This window comes from Gossypium hirsutum, chromosome D02 (assembly GCF_007990345.1).
Source record: "Gossypium hirsutum isolate 1008001.06 chromosome D02, Gossypium_hirsutum_v2.1, whole genome shotgun sequence".
NCBI classification, from domain to species: domain Eukaryota; kingdom Viridiplantae; phylum Streptophyta; class Magnoliopsida; order Malvales; family Malvaceae; genus Gossypium; species Gossypium hirsutum.
In genome coordinates, this window is record NC_053438.1 from 20,875,252 (window position 1) to 20,894,675 (window position 19,424).

The window sequence follows — 19,424 nt, forward strand, 5'->3', positions numbered from 1 at the left end:
GCATACCAACCTAGTCCCTTAACTACCAAATAACATCACATATGACCATTTACATATCACCACAAACATGCCAACAAGGACCTTATACACAAGCACATAAAAATGATCAAAATGACATAACTTAGCAAGGTATTAAGGTGCATCAAACCAACATAAATTTCAAAGCATATACATACCAAATCACCATTAACACATTCATAAACTACCATTACAAATAATCCTAAACATACCATTACTAACCGTGGCAAAAATATTCAAAAACTACCGAAATGGTTGTTAGATAGTGTGATAGGTCTTCGACGAGCTTCCAATCGATCAAGCTTCTAATAATCTATAAAAGAAAATGAAAGTAACTACGTAAGCAACAAGTACTTAGTAAGTTCGTATAAACTTAAACATAACATACCATTTCCTTAATACAAATCATGGATTAAGAATAAACTATAAGCTTAGTATAAGCCTATACAACATCATTAAACTCATAAGTTAGTACACTTGTCCATGATACAAATGAATTCAACCATAAAATAAGTAGATTTCCATATATAAAGACATCATTTAATTTATCAAAGTTTTCATAAGATCATGTTTCATTCCATTTGCATTCTTACCTTTCATTTCATTTTCTTACCTATTCAAACATCTAGAATTGCATCAAAAACTCGGGAATACTCACACATAGTGTGCCTTTCCATATAACCATAACCTTTCCTTTACATCAATGCTCACACGAGCTGTGAAATAGGTCTACTTATACGAGCTGTGGGTGGGAATGTTAGCTACACGATGCTACTCACAAGAGCTGTGGAGAATCCACAACAAATGCAGGGTCTCAACCATTGGCAGGACATTCAAGACCAGCACCTAAAACATGAAATCCTTACTAACATGTCATTTGTATCCTAAGAATTCTTAAGGTTCAAATGCGATTTGCTATCCGTCAATTATTCATAACATTGATACATTTATATTCAATTTCATTTATATTAAAACAACATAGCAAATAGTCAATTTAATTAACTTTAAAACGATCATAGTTCATACGAACTTACCTCGATAACTATGGCCGTAGAAGTAGAGTCGAACACTAATCTGAAGCTTTAGCTTTTCCTCGATTTAAGTCTGATTGTGGTTTATCTTGATCTAAATAAATAATTTCATTCAATTAAGTACTTCTAGTATTCAATTTAATCCATAATTCATATTTATTTAAAATTACAAAATTACCCCTAATATTTTTAACTTTTTACACTTTAGTCCTTAAACTCATAACTTGAATATAACTCATTTTAACTAAAATCCAATTTAACCAATGTTACAAAGGACCTTCAAACAACCCACTATTGCCAACATTTCACAACAAAACCCATGGATTTACACTTTTAACAATTTAATCTTTATTTCAGAATTCATCAAAAATCACTTAATAAAACATGTTTATTTGACAACCAAGATTAATAATCTATCAAATAACTTCAAAACATATTCAAAAACAGCCATGGCATGTCCCTCAATCTTTAACAGTTTTGCAAACTAACCCTCGGGCTAGCTAGATTAAGCTAAAACAAACTCAAAAACATAAAAATCAATAAAAATGGGGCACTAAATCATACAATACAATGAATAATTCAAACCCTAAGCTCTCCCCCTCTTTAATGCTGTATTCGGCCAAAGCAAAAAAGAAATGGGGAAGATGATATCTTTTTATTATTTTAATATAATTTTATTTACTAATTTACCATTTTACCTTAATAATAATAATAATATTCAATAAAACCTTGTCCATGTACATCCAATAGCTCTTTAAATGGTATAATTATTATCTTAGTCCATTAGTTTAAAATTTCATAGCCATTTGACCCCTTTAACTAATGCAACTCAACTTTCACTTTTTATGATTTAATCCTTTTTACCTAATTAACCTTTTAAAATTTAAAATTTCTTAAAGAAATTTTATTACGACCTTAATATAAATTTGTAGACATTAAATAAATATTAAAATAATAACTCACTTGTCAAAATTGTTGTCCCGAAACCACTATTTTAAACACCACTAAAAACGAGCTTTTACAATCAGTCATTCATTTTTTTGTTTCTTTCTTTCTCATCCAACCAACAGCCCTCATTGTTGTTCAACTTCTTCCTCTTCTCTTCGTTACCATTTTCTCCATTTTTCTTTTAAATGGAATATTTTCCATCACTTTTTATATGGCAAGATATTTTGGAAACCACTTATTTATAGTTACCATATTATTACATCATTTTTTGATATTGTTTTTATGTGGTTTTAGACTTGTATGAAAAATTTCGACTACATTGAAATCATCAAAAATTGATTTAATGGCCTTATAATAAATATGCTATTGAATATTGATATTTGAAATGTTGTTAAAACATGTTTTTGAACATATTTGCTAAAGTTCTTTTATATAAAAAAATGTTAAATTTTGTTAATGGCATGGAAACTATGTGGTATATGATTTTTGTTTAAAGTATCCTTATGGAGATGTAAATGAAATTTCTCAAAATTATAATACAGTGATTTACTACTATAAATGAAACTACTAATTTTATGATCTAGTGGCTAATGCCACGATTTCTACTTCTAAATTGTGATTTAATCTAGTTAATGAAACATTGATATTCTGAAAGAAATGAAACAAGGCCCTAGTAGCTTAGATAAATAGTTAGGATACGATTGACAAGTTAATAGAGGATTCTAGTTTTTTACTTTGGTACTCTTGTAACTAGAACTTTGGTGCTCATATTCCTGGCACTATGGTGTGATATTTATAATGTCTTTAGACACCTGTGCTATAGCACTCATGATATTTTAGTTCCAGATAACTTGTTTCTAGTACCCCTTCTTTATTTTCTAGGCATACTAAGGGTAGAAGTTAACTAATTTTGATTTTGAGAATAAATTGCTTTAGACATGTTAAATGTGGATTCTTGAATTTTTTGATGCAAATATTTACATGTGCTCTTTATAGTACTAAATTGCTCTCTGTTTTCCTATACTATTATGTAGTTATTATGTACACTATTTCTAAATGATTTATAAAACCTTGTACTTAGTCTAAAACACGATTTTAAAGGTAAGTATATAAGGTATTTCCATATTATCTTACTAAGTTTTATGCTTAACGCATTATTATCTTTTCGCATAGGCTTTTTATATTCAAGGCTTAGAGCACCTTGGGATCACAAGCATTCACCATTGCCATTTTCAAAGGGTATAAAACCATTATATTTGTACAAACATTCTTAGTGGCATGTACTAGAAAGGTCTTTAAGGAAAGCATGCATATTTTTTTATACTACCATAATATCTAATGGTTGTTTTAATGATTTCCACTTTTAAACATGGTTTAGATGGCTTTGAGCCAATTTGATATGGTTTTAAAGTGGTGGCATCAGTGATCTTGTTTGACCTTACTTGGAAATTGGTTTTGAAGAGTTTATACACATTTTACAATGCTTGCAAAAATCATGCATGTTTCACAAGTTTTCATTCCATTTGACTATGTTTTATGTTAAGTTTTAAATGAAAATTTGTTAATCTCGAAGCATGTTTTATAAATAACTCATTTTGAGGTTTTTTAGTGTTTGGCTCTAGAGGCTATGCCTTTTTTGGAACTTGGGCTCAAGGATATCAGCACAAGTAAGGCAGAATGCCTCAGTGTGCTACTTGGAGCACTTGTATCAGTACATCTAGGTACTTCTACAGCAACAAGTGGCCTAGACTCAAAAAAATGCATTGTTTTGAGTCGTTTTGACTTTTCAAGGTCCATTTTGCATCCCAAGCACCTCCGAACTTCCTCGAGCATCTCCAAAAAAAAATTTAGTTATCTCTAAAGTTTTTTATTTGATCAAAACTAGGATCAATAATTTTATGAAAATGTTTTGAAAGTTTCAAGTTTAGTAAAACTCTGCTTCAAACATTTTTTTATGAACTAAATGGGTTCTAACATGTATTCAATAACCCAAAATAATTTCAAATTTGTATATTACTCTTTCTTGAATGTTGTGAATTGTTTTAAAGAAAATTTTTAAGGCTGCCAAATTGTATTTTATTAAAAGAAAATTTTGACTATGGTTTGGAAAGTACTCTAATAACACCTCCCAATCGCATCGTACCTCGGGACGAGTGACAAGTGACAAGTGTTATATTTATTCATTTCCCACACTGAAAAGCAACTTATTATAATATTTAATTTTCATATCCCTTTTCTGATCCTAGTAAAATATATTCGGACACCAGAGATCCTTTCATAGCCCATTAATATCATATTACTTTGATTTTTAGATATTCCATTTCAGTTGGTGTTTTAATAGTCGTTCCATAGAAGCCAAGTTCTCAACACATTATTAAGTAATTGTGGCACCTTATAACCAAGGCTAACAATACCATAACCTCTTTACCATTTAATTTCCTTAAAGTTTACACACATATATCTACAATTTAATTTCATATTCCTTCCCTAATTTAACCATTTTCTAATCATATTAATATAGGAAAAGTGTGGATATCCAATGTTACTTACCTCCTGGATGTGCTGAAATAAAATAAAAAAACCTAGCTTTCTAACACCTTGAATAATCTCCCATACAAGCTTGAAAATTTCATTTCCAAATTTTCTCATAAATCAAAATATAACAAAATATTAATCTTTAAGCTTTCATAGTTTTCTCATAACATATATGAAGCTAAATTACCTAACTTGATGAAGCTTTCTCTCTCTAGCTTCCATTTTCTCTAACTCCATGGAAATTTAACAAAGTTAACAACCAAGCTAAATTAACTTTACAAATTATCCCTTCATACTCAAAGTTTCAAATATATCAATTTCAAGCTTAATTCTTCAAGAAATCAACAATGGCAACTTTCCAAAACTTAAACAATTTTACACATTGGTACATGGGCTAGCTAAATCAACTTCCATGACCTCAAATCTATAAAAATCACCAGAAAATAACCTAATTTTTCTTTTAATTTTTACAGTTTTACTTATTGGTACATGGGCTAGCTTGAAGGTTTTTCCCATTTATTTTGTCTTTCTTAATCGGACAGTGGAATAGGTTGGAGAAGATGATACCATTTTTCTCCACTAATTTTATTATTTATACTTTAATTATTACTTAATTAAACTAACTTAATTATCATTAACATAACTTAATTAAATTATTTTCAGTTTAATAATTTTTAGTGAATTTTGCCATCATCATCTATTATATCTTGTTTATAAATGGTTTAATTGCCATTTTGGACATTTTGCTAATTGCAATTTAAGTCCTCAAGCTTTTTGTTAATTAAAACTCGATAGTGATTGGAATTTTTCAATTTAGTCCCTTAGCCTTAATTAACCACTTTTTCAGCTATATTACTTAACCGAACATTAATATATTTTCAAAATAATTTTACATGTTTTTATTTAATATTTACAAACTTGATTTACGAAAATGGGGATCTAAAATCGTATTTTTTTACTCCACTAATTTTACATGAGCAAGGTTATTATTTTTACCTTCTATAACTCGGCCCCCCCATGTGTTTAGGAGCAGACTCATTATCTTTACCTTCCCTAAGCCTCCCCCCATACGACTAGGAGCAAGGTCACTATTCTTACCTTTCGTAAGCTTCCCCAATGTGTTTGGGAGCAAGGCCAAATTTATTACATTCCATAAGTCGTCCCCATTCGTTTGGGAGTAGGGTCATTATTTTTACCTTTCGTAAGCCTCCTTCCATACGTATAGGAGCAAGGCCAAATTTATTACCTTTCGTAAGCCTCTCCATACCTCTAGGAGTAGGTGATCTGTCATACTTCGATGTAGCACATTAAACTCCTTTTCACATTTGAAGAGCTTGAAACATGCATTTTTATTATGTTTTGGTTGAGGTTTTATAATTTCATTTACATTTAATAAAAAGTGTAATTTGAGTCATTTATTGACCTTAGGGGTCGATTGAGGCCTAAAGGTGAGCTAATATACTTTGTGAGCGTGCAGGAGACCATTAGAGGGCGTACCAACTCAATACTGATCACAATGTTGCAACACGGAGAACTTGATGCCTCAACATAGGGAGCAGAGCATAAGAATCCCAAGATTGCCTTCAATGTCGTGACATAACCAAGGGAAGTTACAACACACCCCTGAAGCTACCCTGAGTACAAGCATACTGCCTTTGATGTCACGACACATGCACTAGGGTGTCACGAAACTAGTCCTGTACGAGAAGTAATTAAGAACCAAGGGTGTTTTGGTCTGTAGAATCAAATATTAAGCATGAGAGCATCAGCTAACCTAGGGTTGAGGACAACAACAACCCTAACTCTATAAATTGGCTCTTTAACACTTGTAAAAGGACAACTTTCATACTTGATAATTTTCTTTGTAATTTTAGTTTTCAATTTTTCCTTTTTCTTAGGCTTAGGTTATTTTTAGTTTTTCTATTTCCATTTGTGGGGAGATTTGATTTGTGGAACTTGATCAACTCTTTGTGGATTTCGTGCTTCAATCGATACAGTTCAAGATTATATTAAACCTCCATCTCTTGATTCATTCTTAATGTTTATCTTTTGCATCAAGTTTATGGTGTTTTTAAGATCCATGAAGAACTAATCCTCTTAGGGGGATTAGTGAATGGAGGTGTAATTAATTGATTGTTGTGCAGGGTTTTCTTAGCGAATCACCTATTCGGAAGATAAAGAACTTCAACCTAGGTAAGAATTAACCCAAAATTGGTATGGCCTATCTATGAATACCTTACCCCCGAACTGGTCTGGACTGTGATGTTGAGGGATAAGTAGTTCTTGCCGACTCGTTTGCCTAGTGAAAGATCAAGAGATCTTGCTAGGGTAACTACTAGTTGATTAAACAAGAAACCCGAGGTGATAGATAGTTATGATTATCGAAGCGACCTAATCACCCATGTTTAGATCTGATTTACAAAAATACCAAAAATCTTTCTTTTTGTTTATTCGTAACATAATTTATTTGTGCTTAGGCTAGGACTTATTTAGTGCTCGCCTCTCATGGGTATGATCCTCAGAGTCCTCACCTACTTCTGTGTAAACTATATTTATAGCTTGAATCGTATACTTGCAAATACCGCCTATTTCAAATATTTTGTGCAGGATTTTTACTCTAGATGCTAGTACATCCAGAGGCGGTCAAGTTGTTGGCACTATTTTCGAGGAGGCAACGCCACTAGATTGGTTTTAATTGTTGCATTCTAATAGAATAATTAGGAAAATTTAAATTATAGATACAATTTTATTTTCTTATTGTTGCTAACATCCTTTATTCTCTTTTTGGTTTAGTATATGACTCATAGTAGAGGAACGCCTATAGAGCTAGCCACAGCAACAGCAACAACAACCGATGCAAAACTTGCCACCTGCAGTTGGCAACTTACCTCATGAAAATCCACTATTTGACAAGGCTAACAATAACCTAAAAAACCTACCACCACCACCACAGCTACCCCAAATATACATATTGCATGCAACAAACGAACCTTAAAAGAGTATACGCTACCGAATCTGGATATGGTTTAGGGAAGTATAATAAGTTCGACCATCATGGCCAATAATTTTGAAATCAAACCAACTATAATCTAGATGATCCAAAACAACTTGTAGTTTAGAGGCACAATGAAAGAGGACCCAAATTAGCATCTAAACGGTTCCTTCAACTTTTTGATAGGTTTAAATATAACAAGGTCACCGATGATTCTATTCGTCTTCGGTTGTTTCCCTTTTTCTTAATAGATAATTCTTTCTCTTGGTTAGATTCACAGGCACTAGGATCTATCATGACATGGGAAGAGTTGGCCGGATATTTTTTACAAAAGTTCTTCCCTATCAGCAAAACAATCCAACTAAGGAGGGAGATCACCACATTTAAACAGTTAGAAGGAGAAAGTTTTCATGAATCTTGGGAGCATTTTAAGGCACTAATTTAGAAATGCTCACATCCACAGACTACCTAAGTGGTTATAACTATAAATTTTTTATAATGGGTTGGATGCACATGCAAGATCAGGACTAGATGAAGCCGCAGTAGGAGCTTTAATGAATAAGACATACGAGGAAGCTTATGAACTTATAGAAAAAATGGAAATGAACTCTTTCTAGTGGAGTGGATAAATAAATGCTATAAATATGGCCAAAAACCATCTACGGTAAAAGTTATCCAAGAAGATGATAGATACAGACATATAGTGGATAGACTCAACTGTATAGAGTCCTCGTCTAGCGTATTGTCCATATATGGAGGAGACAAACCACTCTTTCATTATATTAATAACCAATTGAGGATATGAACTACATTGAGAATAAAGATAGAAATCCTTATTCGAATACTTATAATCCCGAATAGAGAGACCACCAGAACCTGATATGGGGCAGAAATTAAGAAGCAGGAAATAACTCTAACCAGGTTAAGAATGCTAATTATCAGCCTCTTTACTTGCAGAAGCATCAAAAAAGGGTCAACCCAATGACCATATTGTATGTGGTCAACGCTTGGATCCGATCAAGGGGGAAATGCAATCAATGAGGACAGATGTCAAACAGGTGCAATATGAGTGCACTACTACTGCAAAAATATTGACTAAACTAAAAGATCAGATGAGCCAGTCGATGAGCATGATGGGAGAGATTAAGAGACAATTTGGCACTGCTATCCCTAGTAACACTGAAGATAATCCTCGAAGAGAGGGGAACGAGCACGTGAAAGTAATCGTGCTCCAAACAGGTAAATTGCTAAGTAGTCCAAAAAACACAACTCAAGAGGGAACCAAGAGGAACATCAATGATCTTCATGAAGAGCCCCTAGAAGTTGATGATGGACCAAAAGAAGTAGTTAAACTGATAGCTGAGTCGAAGAAAGAGCTAATCAAGGAACTCGCAACCATAAAGGTACCATTCCTTTCATGGTTTGAGAAAAATAAAGACAAGTTTAAGATGAATTTTTAAGCCTTTTGAACTTATTCAAAACGTTAAATGTTAACTTGCCTTTGATTGATTTAATTGAAAAACTCCCTAAGTATGCTAAATTCCTTCCCACGTGGAACCATTGATTCCCTCCTTCGTGGCCTCAATTTAGACCTCAAAGCTCTCCACTTTGAGGATGATTTACACATATTGGTTTCGCATCATCTCGAAATTTCCTTCCCACGTGGAACCATTGGGATAAAAAAATCAAACCCAAGATCCTTCTCTTCGGAGCTTGAAATTCCTTCAAAAGGGTTGAGATCTAGGTTGTAAACATAAAGTGGGCAATGGTACAGTAACATTCCCAAGATAATTGATATGTTGTAAACATAAACTTTAGGAGCTTGAAATTAAGCATTATCATTAGGATCTTATTATGTTTTAGCAAGCTTTCTTAAATTCGATGAAATGTGCAAATTGAGTCTTTTATTGACCTTAGGGGTCGAATGAGGCTTAAGGATGAGCTAATGAACTTTATAAGTGTGTAGGTGTAACGCTCAGTTTGTGCAAGTGTACATAGTCATTATCAAGTAATAAGTAAAAGAGTCATCGTCTCCACAGGGACTATGTATGTTAATCAATATTTTGCAACATTAAAGTTAACAAATTGGTGATAAAAACAAACTATTTTGAGTGATGATGATTAAGCTATCTAAATGCAAGATGATACCTAATGCAATTTAATCTAAATACCAAGTATGAAATGAGATGTAAGAAATGAATTTAGTAGCAAAGACACAAAATTCAACAATCAATAACATGAATAGGCTAGGGTAATTACATCTTTTAACTTAATTCAGTTTTCTTATATTTATCAGTGTTCGGAAAATATTCCACGACAACTTGATCTTTCATGAGTTTTGAAACCAAATTAAGTCCTCTCGGAATCTTTTACTTAGAAAACATGCATTTTACTGATCATATTAAACTAAGGGTTTCTTAGAATTCATTTAAAGTAACAGAGACGAGTCAGGTTTGAAATAGTTAAATCACATAAACCTAAAAACTATGCAAGATAATAGAGCTCGTCAAAGTTACTACGAACCTTCAATTTAGTCAAGTTAGGATCTAAATTATGTATGCACATTTCAATTATTGCGTCCAGTAGCTGTCGTCTGGTCAGGATCTCTAAGCTAATTCTAATGCATGCAATCAAGTATGAATGAAATACGTACTTGAGTTTAATTGAAAACATGATCGACTAAGGCACAAACACTATAAACATGATTTAAACAAACTTCATTGAATCAATGCAATCATCCTAGCTAAACATATTTAAGCTACCATTGTTGATGAGAAGATAAAAAAACACATTGCAAACATGATTAAAATCAAAATAACAAAGTAAAGGAAGAATAAATTCTGTCGAATCAATAGTCTCATGAACTCTGATTGAAGATATTCTCCTCTGGTCCTTGTATTTCTCTTTTGCTAATGGCTCTTCAAGTTAGCCAGCCAGGAGATGGTATTCTCAAAGTTTTGCTGGCTAAGGGAAATGGGATGCTATGCATGGGAATGAAAAGAGGAAATGAGAGAATAGTTGAATGAGAGATGTAGGGAGGATTAAGGAATGAATGAATGAGGGATGAGGGATGAGTGGGGGTATTTATACTTGACGTATATAGTAGAGTTTACTAAAAGTAGGGATTGGAATCCTCCATTTTCTCCATTTCTTGGTCGGCCACATATAGTAGAAGTAGGTGGATGGTGGTTGCTTGATTTGAGCATAAAATCATTCTAAATTTAGGCATGGGTTGGACAGTTTCAATGGAAATCTTTGTGTGTTGATTTCCAATAATTCTTCAAATGTAGGGACCTCCAAATAATTGTCCCAGAAGAGATTTCTGGGCAGCCAACATGCTTGTGCCCAATTTAGGCTTGATTTCCCCTTGTTGGACAGTTTCATGGCCCACTAACCTTGTCAGACTTGTCCATCATGTATAACCTTTTTTATTGGGTCAAAGTAATACCTTGATGACCCATTTAGCATGGTTTTGTCATCCAATATAGGAAATAAATAGCTCTTGTTCATACAACTTTATAATAAGCTCCATATTATGTCATCTCTATGGTTCACTGCATAATAAAATATAGCACATTAATAATTAACATGAAATAATTTAAATTATGCACAAAATTAATACAATAAAGCTTATATTTGTATTTTTTTATAAATTTGTGCACATCGTTGAAATATAAACAAAATCCACTTAATTAATTATCAAATACTCAGGATTAGTATTATTATTAAGTAAAAAGGTGGTAAAAATGACTAGAAAAGCCCTATATAATTTAGAGTTTACACACCCCCAAACATAATCCATTGTTCGTCCCGAGTAATGTTTCATATAAAGCACAACTTTTTCTAAGGTAATTTTTTGCAATAAGTTTAAGCAGTATCAATCTTTGCACACAATCATGCATCAACAAAATAATGCTCACAAACTCTTTTTATTGATAAGTCACTCATATGCAAATATTATTTCAAAATTTTATTCTAAGAGCGGAAAAATTATAACATAAGTCATAGAGTGCATGTTTTTCAAGATCATACATATCATTCACCATTCAATCAAATTTTCCTTCTCAATCAAACAAAGCAATCACAAGGTCTAATTTAATGGTCCTCATATGTTGAACTTAGCAATTCCTCTCCACTAATGTAGTCAGCATAATCATCTAAATCAATAGGTCTTTTATAAGGTTGTAATGGGGCTAGGCTTAAGGTAGGGATAAAGAGAAGTGAATTTTTAGGTTCAGTAATCTTAACACTATTTTTTCTTTGGATTAATTCGAGGTACATCCATCCATTTAATGGGTTTTACCACCCCAAACTTAATTTTGAATCATATGCCCATCAATATTTCTCAATACTTTGAGTATTTATTTTTTCCCTTTTTACTTGACATTTGAATAGAGCTTTTTTTATTTTTTTTTTAAAACATACGAAGAACATGTACATCTTTTCAAATTTTTCCTCGATCTTTGCTCACCAAGACAAGTATAGTTAAGATAGGAGCGAAAATAAGATAAAATTTAACAATATGGTAGCATGGCTTATAATTAGAGGTGATCATGGGTTGGGCGGCCCGACCCGACCCGAAATATGGAAGGGTTCGAGTAAAAACATAGGCCCGAAATATGAATTTGGGCAAAAAATAAGACCCGTTTAGAAAACGGGACGGGCCTTGGGCAAAACTTTTTTGGCCCGGGCCCGGCCCGAATATATAATAAATATTTTTTTTTATTTTTACGATATATTTCCCATTTCCCATTAGACATTTAGTATTTATATAATAAATATATTTTTTATTTTTTTATTTTAAAGTATTTTTAAAATACTTTTTTAAATACATTTCCGAATATAATAAATTGATTGCAAAAAGGGCGATGAGGATGATGTTTCTTCGATTGCTTTTAGGATACTTCCTTTCTAATTGTTGAAAATTTATTTTAGCTTACAATTTATATTTTGTTATAAAATTAAATATGTTATTGGTTAATGTATGGATATTCTAGTTGGTTGATTATATTTTGTAGGTTTTTTATACAATTTTGGTGTTTACTAAAAAAAAACAGACCGATCCGGGCCGGGCTCGGACTTAGGAATTTTTTTCTCGGGCCAGGTCTGGACAAAATTTCAGGCCCATATTTCGAGCCGGGCCGGGCCAAGGCCTAGGACGCGGGCAGAAAATTTTTTCTAAGCCCGGCCCAGCCCATGATCACCTCTACTTATAATATAGATAAATGGCAATAAAGTAAGCTTTAAGGCTTAAATTAAGGTTTCAAGGGTCAAATTTTATATGATAGGCTTGAAAGCCTCAAACGATCCAAAGAAAATGTGCCTAAATCATGTTTAGATTCTTATGCCTCCTAGCATCTCGCCTCAAGAAAGTTACTAAGTCAAGGGAGTTTGATTTTCATGGAAAACGGCTATATAAGATCTAAGAGCATACAAGCATTCCATAATTCAACATAACATAAAAAAAGCTTAGATAAAATCAAAAATCATGCCCACATTTAAAATAATTTATGAACAAAAATATTATCTAAACATCATTCTATTTTAGCATACTTATATGAAAAGATTGAAACATATTTGAAAATTTTAAAAATTTATGCAAATATTGCCTTACTCCCCTTTTAAAAAGAAGCAATGTTCTCATTGCGAAAACAAAGTAATGAATAAAAACTGAACACCAACTAGGGTTGTAAGAAAGAGAGGTGAATCATGAATACTACTTAAGTACCAAGTCTTTCTCAACATTCCATCCTAGACATGTTCATTCCCATTACCACATCACTTTATTTTTTTCTAATAAAGAGGCATTCAGCTTATTTTATTCATGCTTGCAATATCTTATTTACTATATGAAAGCAAAATACTAACTAAGTAACAAAAATAAACGCTTAAAAATAAATACTAAAGACAAGAAAATTCCCCCCTTTTATTTGCGTCATCCTCCACATATTTTTCCTTTTCCCTTCTTTGTTGCACTTAATCCCACAATTTCTTCTTGTCATGTCTCGAATATATGATCTGGGAACTAAGGAACAAAAGTGTTAGAAATATTCTTTAAAGTATTTCGTAAGCTATCATCTTTAATTTTTGTATATCTCTATTAACGTAGTTGTTGGTTGTGCATGAACTTCCTCATATCCATTATAGTTGAAATTTTTGATTTCTTCGTAGTGTTTGAAGAAGATGGCATTGGAATGGTCAAATCAGGATTAAAACTTGGCTCCACTGGTTCAGCAGCATTTGGCTTTGCCCTCAGCTCAGGGCTATTTGGTTCCTCCTCAATTGCTATTTCTTCTGTGGCGTTTGTTAAGTCAACTTCCAGTTCAGACTTAGTTGATGAATCAATAGATTTTGGTTTGTTTGGTTCATTTGGCTCCACTTGGTTTAATAGTTCAACATTCTCCACTAACCTCTCAAGGTCATGTCTTATTATGCAACCTTGAACATAATGATTCTTCAGGTTTGCTTTCGTTCTTACTTGGGCCTTTAAGCAAAGTGAAGTAATCAATAATAGAAAGTAGGCACTTCCTGCCTTTTTCCTTGTGCAATCGTGGATCTCCTTAAAAATAATTCTCCCACCATTGATAGACCTTTCTGTCATAATCGCATACAACAAAACCATTCGTTCCATCAAGATGGTGGAACTATGTGAGATAGGCATGAAGCTATATCGAATAAAGTAGAACCATACCTTAGACACTAGATTTAATTTCACTTTAGCAAGAATGACTACCATACTTTCTTATGATTCATTGGGATCCTAGATTTGTAACCACATTAAGAACTTGTTGAAGAAAATCCCAATTGATATTTTTCATCATGGTAGAGTATACATCTTCTTCAACATCAGGTAATTTACACAAATAATTAATGGGCTTAGAAGTAAGGGGTACTTTCTTCTTATGAACAAGAACTTCATTAACATCTATCATGGTCAAGTTGGTATTGAACTCTCATATTAAGTCTTCATCAGGCATTGATCGTGCATCATAGAACTGCTCCCAATTTAAAGCATTAATCCTCTTTCGAAGTGACAATGGCATGACCATCTTGTCATTTCTCTCCAAATTAAAACCTTTTTCTGGCATCATGAGTTGATTCTTGAAGGTAGAATCAAATCTTTCCATTTCTTCCTCGTCTTGAATCACAATTGGATTCTCGGTAGAAGTTTTGGAAGATCTAGTTCTTTTGCAAGACAAGGTGACTTTTCCTGAAAAATAGGTAGAGTTTTTGCAAAGGGAAAAATAAAAAATCGACAAGGTGTGTTGGTGAAAGTTGTGGCGGTGATGGAATTGTGGCAGCTACGATGTTGCGACAACGTCAGGATTGCAGTGGCAAAGGCGTTGCTCTGGCGAAGGCTTTACGACGGTAATAAGTGAGACTTGTGGCAAATAAATAAAATTGGGGAGAGGCTTTTGGGAACTTGAGGCTGACGGCTAAGAGAAGAAAATTAGGGTGAAAGCTAATTGTTTAGGTGTTGTGAATTTTATGAAGTATGAAGGGGTTTATATAGTGATGGATTAGGGCAAATTTGTAGCAAAAATTTAGCTACAAGGGTTGCTTGGGCAACAAGGTAAGGATGGAAAAGAAAAGTGGCGGCAAAATTAGGGTTTTTAGAACCCTATGGATAGCACCTAGTGGATAAATTTCTCCTCTTCACTGTTTTGGGCCTTAAGCCCAAACTACAATTATTTGTTGTACTAAAAAATTAAACTGAACTAGAAAAATAAACTGATGAGTCCTTGGGCCAAATTGAGCCTCTTATTAAACATAAATAAAGATTTGCAAATAAAAATTAAACTTAGAAATTTCTTTTGGCTTACTTAGAATTTTTCTTTTCGAAAAATTACATTAAATTAATATCCTAGGAAAGGTTGAAGGGGTCACTAATCGTCCCGCTTAAGTTCCAATCTCTTCAGGCAGTTTTAATTTAATGTATTAATTCAAGAAAAATAATTTCTAAGTATGTCATTTATTAAAAATAAAAATATGAAAAATTAAGGGTCTTTTAAATTGAATGAGGTTTCAATTCGCTCAACTTCACTGTCCCAATAGTGTTTGAGATGTTGACCATTAACTTTAAACGTACCTCTATTGTTGTTATACAATTCTACAGCTCCATATGGATAAATTATATGGATGGTATAGGGTCCTTTCCATCAAGATTTGAGTTTTCCCAGAAATAACCTTAGCCTTTAATTAAACAACAACACTTTCTATCCTTCTCTGAATTCACAAGGTTGTGTACAATAGTCATGCAATCTCTTAGTCTTTTCTTTATACATCTTAGCATTCTCGTATGAAAATAACCTCAACTCCTCTAACTCATCAAGCTGTAAAATCCTTCTCTTACCGGCTTACTTAAGATCCAAATTCAATTGCTTCAAACCCAATGAACTTTATTCTCCAACTCAAGCGGAAAATGACACGCCTTTCCAAAGACTAATCGATAAGGGGTCATTCCTAATGGTGTCTTACAAGCAGTTCGATAGGCTCATAGAGCACCATCAAGCCTTCAAGACCAATCTTTTCTATTAGGTCGCACCACCTTCTCAAGGATACCTTTGATCTGATGGTTTACCCGTTCAACTTGCCCAGTTGACTGTGGATGATAAGAAGTGGCAATTTTGTGTTTCACAACATACTTGTCAAGCAACCACTAAAGCCATTTGTTTACGAAGTGCGATCCTTCATCATTAATTATAGCTCTAAGAGTCCCTAACTATGTAAACACATGCTTATGTAGGAATGACATAACTACCTTAGCATCATTCATTGGGTATGCCTTGGCTTCAACCCACTTAGATATGTAGTCGACGACCACGAGGATATACCTATAGCCATGAGAAGAAGGAAACGGGCTTTGAAAATCGATGCCCTATACATCAAATAATTCTACCTCTAAAATGTTTGTCAAGGCCATTTCATTCCTCCTTGATATGTTTTCAGTCCTCTGGCATCTATCACAATTTCTCACATATGCATACACATCCTTAAACACTGAAGTCCAAAAGAATCCTGCTTGTAAGATCTTTGCTGGAATGCCAAAACCACCAAACTGTCCCCCACTTGGAGATGAATGGCAGTGATACAAGATCTCATCAATTTCACTTCCGACTGTGCACTTCCTAATTATGTTATCTGCACATTGTTTAAACAAAAACAGATTCTACTAGAAATAATATCGACTATCATGAAGAAATTTTTTCCTTTGCTGGTATGTCATTTCTCGAGGAATTATTCCACATGCTAAATCATTTGCATAATCAGCAAACCAAGGTATTTCATGAATTCGGCTTACCTTTAAGATATGCTCAGCTAGAAAATTCTCATTGATAGGAACAAATGAATGAGTTAGCTCATTTTGTTCCAACCTCGACAAATGATCGGCTGCTTGATTCTCAACACATTTTCTATCTTGGATCTCAAGGTCAAATTCTTGGAGTAAAAGTATCCATCAAATTAGCCTCGATTTAACATCTTTCTTTGTGAGTAAGTATTTAATGGCCACATGATCAGAAATAGCTGCAACTTTGGGACCTATGATGTAACGACTTGATAGTCAGGGGTGTCAGAAAATGCATTTCCATGACTCCATTTTCATAAATCAGACTCGTAAATATTTTTAAAAAATATGTACGAAGCTAGTTGTGTAGTTAATTAGGTTTTGGTTAAGTGAATTTGCTTCAATTAAGAGTAATTAGGTATAATGACTAAATTGCATATAGGGTGAAAGTTGAATTATAGATTAAAGAATAATTAAAAGGACTAAAGAAGTAATTATGCCATTTTTCTTTAATGAGGCAACATAAGTGTAAAATTTATATATATTATTAATAAATTAAAGTTAAAATATATATTATATAATATGTTTTACTTAATATTTAAGTAAATATATATAATATAATAATAAAGTAAGTATAATAAAAGAATGAATGAAAAATAAAAAAAGAGAGAGAAAGCCAACGAAATTAGAATGGAAAGAAAGAAAAGAAAAAGGGAAAGTAAGAAAGAAGAACACATGGCCAAGGATTTCAAAAAATTCAAAGTTTAATTCGTTAGTCAATTTAGTCCCTCTTTCTTGTAATTTATGTTTTTGGAATCCCAGTGTTGAATCCCAGTGTTAAGTACTACTCGACCCATGTCGAAATTTTAGCAATTATTGAGTTTTTAAATGTTGTTAATGTTGATTAATTTTAGAATTAGGGATTAAGTTGATAGATTTTTAAAAAGGATTAAATTGTAGAATGAATTGTAAATTTTGTGTAATAGGGACTAAATTGTGAAAAAATTGAAATTTAGGATTTAAGTGAAAATAAGGAGTTAAATTTATTTTAAAGTGGAAATTGTATGAAAATATAGAATTAATTGTGAAGAATAAAAATTATTCTCGGTTTAGGGACTAAATTGGAATTTAGGCAAATATTGAATAAAAATTGAAATATTCAATATGAAATTGAATTGTGTGGTATTGATGAATTTTAATTGTTTTAATTGCGTAGCTAACATCGTATCGGAATCCTCAACTAAAATGGGGAATGATAAAGTTGAAGTGGAATAGCTCGGAATTCCTGGTTTGTATTTCTATAATCTGAACCTAGTTACTAATTGTTGTATTTTGATTTAATGTATATGGTAAGTGGTTGAGGTGAGTATTTGGTACTTTGATATTGAATTGAATTAAAGTTTGATTGAAATGGATTGAATTGATATATATATTATGAATGTATTGACTATTTGAATTGAAATGAATATATATGTGTAAACGTGATAATGTGCAAATATGATAATTGGATATTGGTTGTATTGGGAAAGTGAATTGGAACCCTATTAATTGTATCGGGCTGAGTTGGATATAGATGGCATGCCATAAGATAGGAAAAGTTCAGGGATTTCTTCGACTTCAAGTCGATGAGGTACTGGGTGCTAATTTACTTCGATTTAACCGATGAGACACTGGGTGTCAAATTTATATAGCGCCGGGCGCATATTACTTCGGATTATCCAATGAGGCACTGGGTGCCAAACTGGTGTGATGTTGGATCTGTGTACTCGTCTGAGTCTGAGTCATGTTAATAGGGGTAATTAAATAAAATAGTACTATGATTGATATAGGATGATATTGTATGTGAATGAAAATGGGATAGTGAATTGAAACATGGAAATGAGACACATGAATTACGTATTCATGAATTGGATCTGGATTGAATACTATTATTGTTTAAATGATATATATTAAATTGTGGAAAGCTTATATAACAAGTGATGAGATTTGAGAATGGTATGAAATGATGTATTTATGAATTGAATATTGAATGGCTAATTCCATTGTATGAATAAATGTGGTCTTAAATATTCAAATGTGCTTATAATTAAAATATGCATATTATATTATATTGTCTTTAAATATTCATATTATATAAATACCACTGAGTTTTACTTAGCGTATGGTTTTGTTTTTCGTGCGCAAATCAGGTACAGTGATTTTGAAAAGTTGTAATTGAGGTTGTGAGCATCCATCTCATCACATCTCCAAGTGTCAAGAGGGTATGTTTCAAAATTTTGAATAGAATGGCATGTACTTAGGAAGATCAAATGTGTTCCAAGTGGTAGGGACTAAAATATAATTTATGAAAACTTTATTTTTTTTAATGTTCAAATATAGTAGTGATTAGCCAAAATCACTTTGGTACCAAATGTAGTATCCCTATATCAAGTTGTCAAAAGCAAAAACTGTAGCAAAGAGTTCTTTTTCAATTGTCATGTAATTAAGTTGGGATCCCGTCAAAGTTCTACTTGCATAGTAGATAGGATGAAACACTTTGTTTCTTATTTGCCCCATCAGAGCTCCAATAGCAAAATCGTTCATGTCACACATTAATTCAAAAGGTGAGTTCCAA

General features: G+C 32.7%; 1 non-coding gene across 1 annotated transcript; it reads right to left on the bottom strand.

Annotated features, from left to right (window-relative positions):
- Positions 1–7,882: 7,882 nt before the first annotated feature.
- On the bottom strand, positions 7,883–7,987 carry LOC121215182 (small nucleolar RNA R71). Its single transcript, XR_005910911.1, has one exon. It is a non-coding gene; the product is annotated as a small nucleolar RNA R71 (small nucleolar RNA).
- Between the last annotated feature and the right edge of the window lie 11,437 nt (positions 7,988–19,424).